This window comes from Rhinolophus sinicus, chromosome 16 (genome assembly GCF_057876585.1).
Source record: "Rhinolophus sinicus isolate RSI-liver-muscle chromosome 16, RSI-T2T, whole genome shotgun sequence".
NCBI classification, from domain to species: domain Eukaryota; kingdom Metazoa; phylum Chordata; class Mammalia; order Chiroptera; family Rhinolophidae; genus Rhinolophus; species Rhinolophus sinicus.
The window spans coordinates 98797501-98810730 of NC_142516.1; the positions used below are offsets into that span (position 1 = coordinate 98797501).

A 13230-nucleotide genomic window follows, 5' to 3' on the forward strand; every position below is an offset into this window, starting at 1 on the left:
GAAATAAAATAAATTAAATCCACACCTCCACCCCAGTCATCCAACTGTATGTACTGTGGAGCCTGTCTCAAGTGATTTGGACCTGTTGGTCATTAGAGTGCTAGGTTATTTTCTTTCTGTGGAATGCCTGGTTTTGAGCAGTGTAGCTTATCAGTGAATATTTTGTACCTGGTCATTTTCAGTTAACAGTAAATAAAGAAGGGTATCAATTAATTAAAAAGATTATTAGGTTTGGAAGTAATTTGTGAGATCCAGAGTTTCTTACTGTAACTTTGTATAATATAGAATTTACTGTGAGTTAATTTTATTGTAGAACTCCACTTGATTGTGGTTATCCAATGTCCACAAGTTTATGGATTCTTATGTATAAGGTGACCTTTTGTCATACCGTGTTTCCCTGAAAATAAGACCTAGCCGGACAGTCAGCTCTGATGCATCTTTTGGAGCAAAAATTAATATAAGACCTGGTCTTATTTTACTATAAGACCAGCCTTGTTTATTTTACTATAAGACCGGATATAATATAATATAATATAATATAATATAATATAATATAATATAATATAACATAGCATAATATAATACCGGGTCTTATTTTACTATAATAAAAACTGGGTATAATATAATATAATATAATATGATGCAATAATACTGGGTCTTATATTATTTTTTGCTCCAAAAGGCGCATTAGAGCTGATTGTCTGGCTAGGTCTTATTTTCGGGTAAATACTGTAGTTGGCAAAAGAGAATTTTACAAAGTTTTAATATTTTATAATTGTTATTGGAAATTTCCTAATTGTTATATATTCTCACTTGGCAAATAATTAGTCTCCACTGGTAGATATTTTAATCTTTAGCTTTGTGTTCTTTCTATTCAAGAAAATGATATTATAATGAGTTTTACAGTTTATCATATTATGACAAAGGCCTAACTGATAAGAGAACATGTATAAAACAGCCCCCAACATTAAAAATTACTTTGGAGGATTTCCGGTACTTATTGGAAGGGCAAACTCCTAACAAAGTGATCTTCCCACAAAGTAACCACTTAAGACTCTGGACATAATACAGAAAATATCTGTCTGAGCGCTCTGGAGACTGAATAAAAGCAGATGGGTTTTAGAGGGGTATCAAAATATGGAACATGTTGCCAGCAGGGGTTGAGTTTCCCATTTTTCACTCTGAGAAAAAAACTCTCTGGCCATAAATATCGGTAAAAATCACTTGGGCAACCAACACCACATGGAACTAAATGGGCAACCCCAGAAAAGAGACAGACAGTAAAGGATCTAAATTTTATATTTAAAAAATTTAAACATAAATCTCTGGATGATCCCTGAAGCCATCTATGTTCATGACAAACTGATAATAGATTATAAATAAGCCTTTAAGACCTGAACACCACATTTGAGACACTACACATAAGAGTCATGGTGGTCTATAATTGTATCTACCCAAGAAAATGACCCCCCAAAAACAAAAACATCAGTAATTTCAGAACAATACAGTCTCCACAAAATAGTATTCACAATATTAAACATAAAATCCAAATTTACTCATACTATGAAGAGCCAGGGAAATGACTTATTCTCAGTGAAAGAGAAAATGGGCATATACCAACTCCAGAATAACCCCAAATCATGGAATTATTACATGAGGACTTTTAGGGAGCTATTGTAACTAGCGAGGTTAAAAAAGAAAAAGAAAATGATTGTAATGAATCAAAAGATGGGAATTGGCCACAATATTTTTAAAAAATCAAATGGAAATTTTAGAACTGAAACAAGAAAGTTTCTGAAGTAAGAAACATCTGTTGTATGGGCATATTAGAATGGATATGATAGAGAGATTAATGAACTTAAATATAGATTGATAGAAACATGAAAAGAGAGATAGAAAAGATGAGAGGAAAAAGAACAAAACCACAGTGATGTATGGGGCAATTTTGAAATCTAATATGCAAAGAATATAGAAAGGGTCAGAAAAAAATACTGGAAGAAATAATGGTAGAAACTTCCCACATTTCATAAAAACTCACATTTATAGATTGAAGGAACTCAGGAAACTCCAAGCAAAATAAATTCAAAGATAGCCACAGTAGGCATATTACAGTAAAAGTTTATAAAACCAAAGGAAAGAAAAAAATCTTGAAAGCAAAACTAAATATAAATAAAAGAAAGAATGATTTGAATAACAGCACACTTTCATCAGATATCAGGGAAGCCATAGAGCTGGAGCAAAACTTGTCAACCCAGAATTATTCATCTAGTGAAAATATTCTTTGTTTTATAGAGAAAATTAAGACTAATTGTTGGCACTAGATGTACTCTACAGACTGAAGAAAGAAACTAGAATTGTTGGGAATATGAAGAACATTAGGAATGATAAATATATGAGTAAATTAAAATATCTCTTCTGGATCGCTCTGGCTGCTTTGTTAAATAGGGGACCGAAGTAGAAACAGGAGACCAGCCAGGACGCTATTGCAACTATTCAAGTTAAGCATGGTGGTAGTTTCAACAAGGCTGATAACAGTGGAAAATAATGGGACTTGGTTGGACTTTTGATAAAGCATACCAAAAATAAAACTCTTTAAGAGGTCAGCTTTTGGGTATATGTTGGATGATTTTCCAGTAGGATTTTCTGTCATTGTGAATGTGGGGTAAATGAATAAGAGAGGATTCAAAAGTGACTCAGTTTATTTTAAACTGAAGTACTGAATTGATGAACTTGTCATTTACTGAGATGGGTAAGGCATGGAAGGACAAAGTTTTGGCCAAGAGTTTAGCTTTAGACACATTAAGTTTGAGATGTCTATTAGGCACCCAAATAGAGCAGTGAAGTAAGTCTGGAATTTAGGCCAGAAGTCTATGTTGGGGATAGAAATTTAGCATTGACAGGTTATAGAGAGGATTGCAAGCCACAAGACCGAATTTAGGCACCAATGAAGTGAGTTCATATATAAAAGATGACTGAGTAATGAGTCCTTGGGAAATCCGATTTGGAGGTGGTGGAGGTGAAGAGGACCAGCAAAAGGAAGATTCGAAGAAGAGCAAGAGAGTAGGGGGCAAAAGCATGAGAACATGGTGCTCTGGAAGTATCTAAAGAGGAAATAACTCAAATGCTGCTGACAGCTTCAGTAAACTGAGGACTGAGAAATGGCTGTTGGATTTCTCAGCATGAAGATCATGGGTGATCTTTATTATCACACCTTACAATTAGTTGAAATGGGGGAAAAATCTTCCATTTAACGAAGACAGTAGTATCCTTTCAGAATAAATAGAAATGGTAAATTATGATTGAAAATATAGTTTAGTTTTGTTTGTTTCATTTGAGTACATTTCATATACTAAGACATTGTCTCTTCCTTTGTGATATTCCTTCACTCTGTTGCCATCTTTTTTTCCTTTTCAGAAACTGTTTATATATAGTTGATTTTTCTCTGGTTACGCATTATATACCGTTAGTGTATTTTACATGTATTTATGTTTAGTATACTTGCAAATAAAATTTTATAGAACCAAAAACCTCTGTGTAGTATGTACTTATGTGTAGATGAAATATGGTCATCTAAACTTTCTCTGCAAAATAGTGAAGCTTTATTTTTAAATGATCATATTTTAAATGGTTTTTCATTTTAGCCAGTATCTTTTGGAAAATATGTACATATTCAAACTCTGCTATCATTTTTCAAGTCAGTTAGAGTTCTTTTGGAATTGCTTGAAGGGTCAGTATTTAAGTGACACAAGGAAGCAGTTATCATTAGAGTTACACTGTATTTTTTATGAAAGATGATTTTATGACACCTGTTAATTCAACAAGCATGGCTTCAAATAATTTTCTTTATCCAAAATTAAATCCATTTCTTGAGAATGACAATTTGTTTTCAAAAACATAACTTAAAATGCTATAGAATTCTATCAGTACTGCAGCTGACCCCAGTCACCATCATGGCCCCAGGAACCATTAGCATCCAGGCTGAGACCCAACCAGGCACCAGTGGCAGTGGCGCAGGGAGCAGCGGCCCAGGCTGCCTGATGTCAGCAATGCCTGACAGGGACAAGAACGTTGTCACAGGGAAGACAATGGCTCAGTGTAAGAAGTACAAATGGTTTCATGGACAGGAATGACACCAAGGAAGATGTATTTGTCCACCAGACACCATAAAGAAGAATGGGCCCAAGAAGTAGCCTCACAGTGTAGGAGAGGGAAAGACTGGAGTCTGATACTGCTTAAGGAGAAAAGGATACAGAGGCAGCAAATGTTACAGGCCCTGGTGGAGTTCTAGTGTGAGGCAGTAAATACACAGCAGACTGTAACCATTATAGACACTATCCATGTTCCAGGTGTCCTCCATGCACTTATCAGCAGAATTACCATAATAGTGAGAATGGGGAAAAGAATGAAGATCAGACTGCCCCAAAGGCAAGGCCAACAGTGCCGGCTCTATATCAGGCCACCATGGACACCTTACTGCTTGTGGAGACTATCTGCTAGTGTCTCCCACTGTATTCCAACCCTTTTGTGCGGGGAGAAGCGCTGGAAGGTGCTGACAACCAAGGTGCAGGAGAACAAGGTCGACCAGTGAGACAGAATATGTATCAGGGTTATAGCTGTATAACCATTCCACATAGGCCCTCCTCACCAAAGATAGTCTAGAGAGGACTGCAATGAAGAAGACAAAGAAAATCCAGGAGCTGAGAGCCCAGATCAGCAGCCGCCTCTGCAACTTCCATTAGTGATGCCGCCACCCACAAAACCCCAAACCACAAGACGGCAAAGAGACAGAGCAGTCAATCCATCAGCAGAGAATTGTGCTGCACTGAAGCTGAGGCAGAGCAGGGTGGGGTAGAGTAAATGACGACTTACCATCTCCACCATTATCCTGTTTTGTTATCTAAGAAGAGGAAATGAAGTTCCAGCAATGAGAAATGACAGAAGATTGGAGCTGAAGACCTCAAGGGCTTACGTTTTGCCCCGACCGGATAACTAGAACTATCTTCATTATTTATGTAGCCTAAAGATGTCTCTTTGATAATGACAAACATGATTTTTCTTAAAGCCTAGTTTTTCTCAGTAGACCTTTGAAGGATTTTGAATTGTTTCATACCTAGTCAAGTTGAGATTTTTTTAAGGACCTTATTTTTAATTTCCAGTAAAAGTTTATAAGTTACTATTTTCAAGAAAGTCAACAAACTACAAGCATCTGTTAATAAAGGTCTTTAAAACATTCTATAGATTCTGAAAATCGGTTTTTAAAAATTCTAGATATACAGAATGCTTTGAATAGTAGAATATATGTGTAAATATTTCTAAGGTGAATCTTTCACTGAATACACCACTCATTTAATATTTGTTCAGTAGTATTTGCTTCAAAATATCAGACATATTGTCTTCTAGCTATACTATATTTAGAATACTAGAATTTCAGTGAATGGTAGGAAAATGGTTCTATTTTTCCAGAGTTCTAATTTTTACCCCAATGCAATGCCTTAAGCAACAGTTATTTTCTCACTCATGTTCAGATAACTTTTGCCCATTGTTCTTTAAATTGATTAATCCTATTGGGTTTTTATTCAGTTAATGTACATTTGTATATGCTAAAAAATGTTTCCTCCACTAACTCAGACTACTGATGCTACCTAATGACCAGTGAGGAGAAATAGTATAATCTAATGTCATTGCCTCATTATTGAAAGATCTCCAATTACTATTTTTAAAATATCATTATAAACTCATGGATTTAATTGTATTTGAAATGTTTCAGACTATATCAGTTACCGTTCGTCCTTTATAAAATTCAAATTGTCCGACGTTTGGGCAATGGGTGTCTCTTCTAGTTGGTCCCTTTTGCATGACTTCGTAATCTTTGATAGCTTCCTTGCCATTTCCCAAACAGTGTTTCAGGTTTATCCTAAACATTTTATTGTTTCAGTCCTGGAATCAGCCATTAGTCCAAGACTCCCTAGTCTCTATTAGTGGGAAATTGAGGACTTGCTGTATTTTAACTTAATCTCCTCTAAGTTAAATCTGTGTTTTCTTTCTTCCACGTTGAGAATACTAGTTGTCAAGTACACAGAGAATGATAGAATTATAAAAGCCTATAATGACACATACAAGTCTCGGACAACGATATGAATACTAACCTACTGATGTAATTACTGAAAAGTTCATTTGTTTTACATATGCTCTCTCCATTCTCCTTGCCATTTGTATAATTGAGGTATGTTATGGGCTGAATTGTGTCCCCCCCAAATTCATGTTAACATCCTAATTCCCAGTAGCTCAGAATATGACTGTATTTAGAGATAGGGTCTTTAACGAGGTAATTGATCTTAAGTGAGGTCATTAGTGTGCGTCCAATATGAATGGTATCCTTATAAAAAGAAGTAATTAGGACACAGAGATGCACAGAGGAAAGATCATGTGAAGATAAAGGGCGGATAAGTCCGTCATCTGCAAGCCTAGAAGAGAGACTTCAGAAGAGATCAATCCTGCTGACACCTTGATCTTGTACTTCTAGCCTCCTATTCTGAGAAAATAACTTTCAGTTATTGGAACTAATCAGACTCTGGTACTTTGTATGGGAGTCCTAGCAAACTAATACAAGGTAATATCTACATAGTGAGTGCACATAGGTGCTACGTACTATTCTCTATTCTTTTCACTCTTATTTAGTTATAGTTCATTAAGTACCTGTATATTTAAGATTCATCACATTTCTTATATTGTTGTGATTGGCTATCTAAAGCTCATTCTATAGTATACCATGTTTCCCCAAAAATAAGACCTAGCCAGCATCAGTTCTAATGCGTCTTTTGGAGCAAAAATTAATTTTGGAGTATTATATTATATTATGACCCGGTCTTATATGAGACGTAGTATTATATTATATTATATTATATTATATTATATTATATTATATTATATTATATTATACCTGGTATTATATTATATTATGTTAGACCAGGTCTTACATTAATTTTTACTCCAAAAGACACATTAGAGCTGATGGTCCAGCTAGGTCTTATTTTCGGGGAAACATGGGATTCCTAAGGAATGGCTCATGGGAATAATGTTTCTTGAGAATTGCATTTGAATATGAGTTTATCAGGGGCCTTTGCACTTGAAAGTCATTTGCCTAGCTATAAAGCCCTTGAATAACCTTTCTTTGAACACCTTAAATATGTTACTGATTTTCTTCTGGCTTGAAGTATTTTTGTTAAAAGTCTGATGAGAGTCTAACATTCTATTATGAGGTGCTTGCTCTTTTTTGCCTACGCATGCACGGGATTTTTTTTTTCCTCTAAGTCCAATAATTTTGCTAGGTATGTCATGGTTATCTTGAGTTGATTTCCAGATAAGTGGTGTGTACTTTCAGTACGTCATTTTTGCATGTTTTTGTATTTCAAGCAATTGTTCTTACACTATTTAGTATTTGTTCTATTTCCTTGCTTTGTTTTCTTAAGAGAGTTGACTATACATGTTTGATTTACTTTTCTTATCTTTAATATTTATTACTGTCTTTTGAACCTTTATCCTCTTTATTTCTGTCTCATTTTAAAAATTACAAATAAAGTGAAACTTACAGAAAAGTTACAAGCACAGTGGTAAGCAATTTTTACCATAACTATTTGAGAAAAAATGATGACATGATGTTCCATCATCCATGAATGTTATGTTCCTACAAGTAAGAATATTTTTTTACTAATTATTAACACCAGTGTGTTACTACCATCTAATTCTCAGATCCCATTAAAACCTTGCTAATTGTCTGTAATGTTCTTTATAAGAAAAAGATCCAGTTCACTGCATTTACATTATATCTTAGGTCTGCTCAATGGAGCCGTTTCTCAGTCTTTCCTTCATTTTCCCTATGGATGCCCTCGTCACCTGAAGCAGGCTTTGATATCCTTTGCTGGCCACCTCCCAGGCCCTCATGGATGCCCTCTTAATCCTTTCTCTGTTCCAATTCACCACACTGGGCCAGGCTCTCAAGCTGATCCCCTCCCTTCTGCCCTCCGCCCATCTTTTTTGAGCTCTTGTCTTCTTCATCTGCTGCCGGACAACCCTCTTGTTCAGATGCCATGCCCTCTCCCTGGAGCTCTGTGACACCACATGCTGGGTAGATCCCCTAGGCATGTAAGTGCTTCTCACTCAGTTCAAGGCTCTTCCACCCTATTGGCCACTGCAGCGCCTTCCAGGGGCACCAGCCTTACTTAGTCATAGCTGGTAGCTCTATGAATTTTCGGGAAGAGAGTAGGAAGAGGAAAAGAGCTTCATGTCTTTTTGTTTGTTTGCTTGTTTAACAGCTTTATTGAGATACAGTTCACACATATTCAACTCATCCATTTAAAGTATAAAATCCATTGGTTTTTAGTATATTCACAAATATGTGCAACTATCAACACAGTGAATTTTAGAACATTTCATCACCTCAAAAAAGAAACACTGTACCCTTTAGCTCTCACCTTTGTGTTATCCCTCCCCCTAGAGCAGTCCTACCGTGTTTCCCCAAAAATAAGACCTAGCCGGACAATCAGCTCTAATGCGTCTTTTGGAGCAAAAATTAATATAAGACCCGGTTCTATATAAAAATAAATAATCACAAATCTACTTTCTGTCTCTATAGATTTACTTATTTTGGATTTTTCATATAAATTTTGAAATTGGGAAATGTGAGACTTTCAAATTTGTTCTTTTTCAATTTTTTATTTTTTGGTCTGTGCTGGGTCCTTTTAATTTCCACATGAAATTTAGTATCAGCTTGTCAATTTTTGCCAAACAAACACAACATCAACAAGAAACCCACCTTGTATTTTGATCAATATTGTGTTGAATCTATAGAGCAATTTGGGGAATATTGCCATCTTAATATTATGTCTTCTAATCCATGAACATGGGAAAACTTTACATTTATTTGGGTCTTCATAATTTCTTTCAATGGTATTTTGTGCTTTTTGCCATAAGCAAAATGCCAGAATTCTTGGACTTCTTTTGTTAAATTTATTCTCTAGTGTTTTATTATTTTGATACTTTTATGAATGTATTTTTATATTTTATGTTCAGATTTTACTTGCTGCTGTGTTCCCCTGAAAATAAGACCTAGCTGGACTATCAGCTCTAATGTGTCCTTTGGAACAAAAATGAACATAAGACCTGGTCTTATACTATATTATACTATATAAGACCGGGTCTTATATTATAATAAAATAAGACTGGATATTATATTATATTATATTATATTATATTATATTATATTATATTATATTATATTATATTATATTATATTATATTTATTATATTATATTATATTATACCAGGTCTTATATTTTTACCACGTCTTATGTTAATTTTTGCTCCAGAAGACGAATTAGAGGTGATTGTCCAGCTAGGTCTTATTTTCGGGGAAACATGGTAGTAAAAATACAATTGATTTTTGTGTAGTGATTCTGTATCCTGCAATCTTGTTGAACCTATTAACAATAATTTTTTTGTGTGTGTGTGTGTGTGTATTCATTAAGATTTTCTATACGTAAGACTATATCATCTGCAAATGGAGATAATTTTACTTTTTCTTTTCAATGTGAATTCTTTTTGTTTCTTTTTCTTGCCTAGTTGTCCTCACTAGAGCATGCAGTATAATATTGAACAAAAGTGAATAGTCATTTTTCTTAGCACTGCTTTTCAGATTTTCTTTTTGTTGTTCGCTTTCAGCATTTTTACTATGATTTTCTTCATGTTTGCTAATTTCCTTTGCTTGTTCAAATCTGTTGAGTCCCTCTAGTGACTTTTACAGTGCAATTATACTTTTCCAACTCCAGAATTTCCATTTGGATTACTTTTATAGAATCTATCTCTTAATTGATTTGTGCATTTAATATGACGTCATGATACCTGCATTTATTTCTCTATGGTTTCTTTTACTTCTTGAAACATATTTTTAATGATCAACTTGAAGTCTTTTTTTTGTTAAATCTCTCATCTGCTTGCTTTCACCAGCAGTTTCTGTTGCCTGTTTCCCCCCACCCCCAAATATGGTCATATTTTCTTTAAAAAAATTATAAAACTTTATTGAACTATAATTTGCATATCATACAATTCACTTATTTTAAGTGTCAAGTAAATTATTTTAAGTAAACTTACAGAGTTATGCAAAAATCACCACACTCCAATTTTAGAACATTTCTATCATCCCAGAACGATGCCACGTGCCTATTGGCAGTCACTGCTCATTCCCATCCCTATCTAACTCATACCATTTTGTATAACAGTTTTCCTTCTGAAAATCCTTCTTAAAGGAACAACCCAATGGAGACTGATATTTACAAATATGCTTGTTATTCTTTTTTTTTTTTTTTTTTTTTTTATTAATTAGTTTCAGGTGCACAAGACAAAGCAAAACTTAGACATTTATCATTTATATCCCTCACACTGTGTGAACCCCCCTCCCCCCATCCATTCTTTAACATATAATTTTGAAAACCTAAAAGTAATCTAAATATCACAAATGGGGTAAAGAAAAGAACATTATTATATTTATGCAATTGTTATATGTTATGGTCATTTAGATTGCATTATAATTTTTTTAAATCTAAAAGTATTAGACTTAATTAATTACAAGACGAGGTTGCTTTGTTCGTACAAGCCAAAGTAGGGGATTAAGGTTTTTGTATCATGAAACTGAAAATTAAGACCAATTTTGTTCTGTATAAGAAGAGGTTTTATTGGACATTTTAAACATTGTATTTGCCCAAAGAGACTTTATAACTTCTAATGCAATATATTAAATTTTGTCGATTCCATTGTAAGGAGAATGAACAAAAGGAAAGGTTTTTTCCCAATGAAATGTACATAAGTTTCAGCAGTGTTAAGGCAGATGTTGAAAAGCTAATGACAGTGTTTTACAACACATTTTATAGTGTTTTATTTCAATCATTATTTTTAGAATCAGGTATACTGAGTTCTTTCTTAAGCATCATAGTTATAATACTCTATCCAAAACAAAAACAAAAAAGGATAAGAAGAATCAATAAACTACTTCAGACATTGTTTTTAAAGGATAGTAACGATGAGTCAAAGAGAGTGATAGCTTTAGTGTTTTGCTGGACTTTTCACTTAAATTCATTGATGAATATAAAAATAAATTATATCAGTAATTATTACTACAAGACTTTCAGCTCAAAAAAGTTATTGTTTACAAGTTCATCAGTGAGGGGCAAAGAACACTGGTGCTTTCATATTTATACTTATGGTTGCTGTGTTTTTTAAAACAACCACTCTTTCATAGATACAAAATAATAAAGGAAAAATATGCAGGCCTCTATGAAAAGAACCAAAAATATATATTTTAATAAGAGAAAAACCAGAAAGTGGGAGGTGTGGGCAATAGTAAAAAACAGGAGTTTTATGATTGAATTGAGGCCAGAAGGAAGACCCAAATTAAGGAAGATGAAATAAGTAGTATATTTTTTAATCTTAAGAGTTAGGAATTAATAATTTTATTCTAAATTCTGAATTCCTGAATAAGGAAAAATCATTTAAAAGTAGTTTAAAATGAGTAGAGGAAAAACAATAAAAAGATTCTATTAGGGTGAATTTCATCATACAACTTTATAATTCAGAGAACATTTGTTATTGCTTTCTATGCACAGAACACTTTTATAGGCATTATGGAATATGCAAAACTGTAAATTACCTTTGAGTACCTTATAACCAAGGAGGGAGGGAGAGATAGGAAAACCTGAAAAGTAATCTTGATTGAGCTTTAATCATGATATAATATTTGAACACTATGTTCTTACGGAATAATGGAGAAAGGTTCTAATTGTAGGAACTGGGAAATGATTCATAGAGAAGATAGCTTTACAACCAGTTCAGCCAGGCACATGAAACTCAGATTAGTTTGAAGTTCATAAAGATTAAATCATTTTTGTTTCTTTTGGTAGTGAACAGTCTGCCTCCCTCAAATACCTCTCATGAATTCATCCATCCAAAAATGCTATGATTTTTCTTTTTGGATCCATTGGTACTCTTTCACTGGTTTCTTTTTCCTATGGGGATGATAATTAGAATTTGCAAAAATCTTTAAAACCTGATATCCTATTACAAAATTTCTTGCTTAATTAGTTAATTTAAAAACAGTTAACCTGACTTCTGATTTTGTCCATGATGGAGTAGCTGGTGCTGGATATACCCTGCCACTGTAAATAACTATAAAAACAGGCAAAGTAAACAACACTTTTGTTCAGACATTTGTCATTACACATATAGCACAGGCCTGAGATCCTTGAGAGTAGGAAAACATTTAAGGTGAGCTCAAAGATTTTGTAGGGTATCTGATGGACACTTATGTTATTAGGGAGACCACCTCAGGGATTATGTAGATGCCTGATCACTGCACTGTACACCTGAAGCTGAAACTGAATAATAATGAATGTCAAATATAATTATATATGTGTGTGTGTGTGTGTGTGTGTGTGTGTGTGTGTGTGTGTGTGTGTATGTATGGGCACAGGATGTGGAGTACAGCATAAGGAATAGAGTTGGTGGAACTATAGCAGCTGTGTACGATGTCAGAGGGGTAGTAGATTGGGGGAGTGGGATTATCACTTTGTGAGGGGGATAAATGTCTAACTGTTACATTGTTTTGTACACCTGAAACTTAAAAAAATAAAAAAAGCTCAATATTCATCCCATTACTCTGACTGTGATCAATATTTTTGTTGAGGCACAAAGGAGGTGGGGGCCGGGCATATCGCAGTGGTCCTGCTGAGCCAAGGAGTTTGAGATCAGAATTCAGGGCTGCTGAAACAGCTGGAATTTGTGGGACGTGGTCCTGAAAAGGAGCGACTGTTGGCGTAGGGGCAGTAGTCTTTGTGAGGGTTCCCTGTGGGTCATCTGCCAAGGGCAGAGCTGCATATGTGCAGTGTCAGACTCCATGAGCCCTAACAGAAAGCAGGTGTTACCAGTAGCAGAAGAGAGGTACCAGACGTGACACAGTTATTTGAGACTTTGGAGTGTTGGCCCAGTGAAAGAAGGTTTAGGCCCGCATCACAGGTGTTCATTAATTATTGTAGAAATGAATGACAGCAGTGGTATAGAAATGTCAGGGTTTGTCTCTACCTGATTATAATTATTCACATATTTTAATCAAATCATTTCTATAAAGTATATATTTTATCATTAGATAATATTGATTGCAATTTAACTTTAACAAGTTCTGACCTA

General features: G+C 34.4%; 1 protein-coding gene, 1 long non-coding RNA gene and 1 pseudogene across 13 annotated transcripts in view; 2 read left to right on the top strand and 1 right to left on the bottom strand.

The window, feature by feature from the left end:
• Nucleotides 1-13230, top strand: part of NBEA (neurobeachin) — a 662791-nt gene that overhangs the window by 97089 nt on the left and 552472 nt on the right. The gene's annotated exons all lie outside the window — the stretch shown is intronic.
• Nucleotides 1-13230, bottom strand: part of LOC109449832 (uncharacterized) — a 266951-nt gene that overhangs the window by 44096 nt on the left and 209625 nt on the right. The gene's annotated exons all lie outside the window — the stretch shown is intronic.
• LOC148755077 (Y-box-binding protein 1 pseudogene) lies at nucleotides 3-5334 on the top strand (annotated as a pseudogene).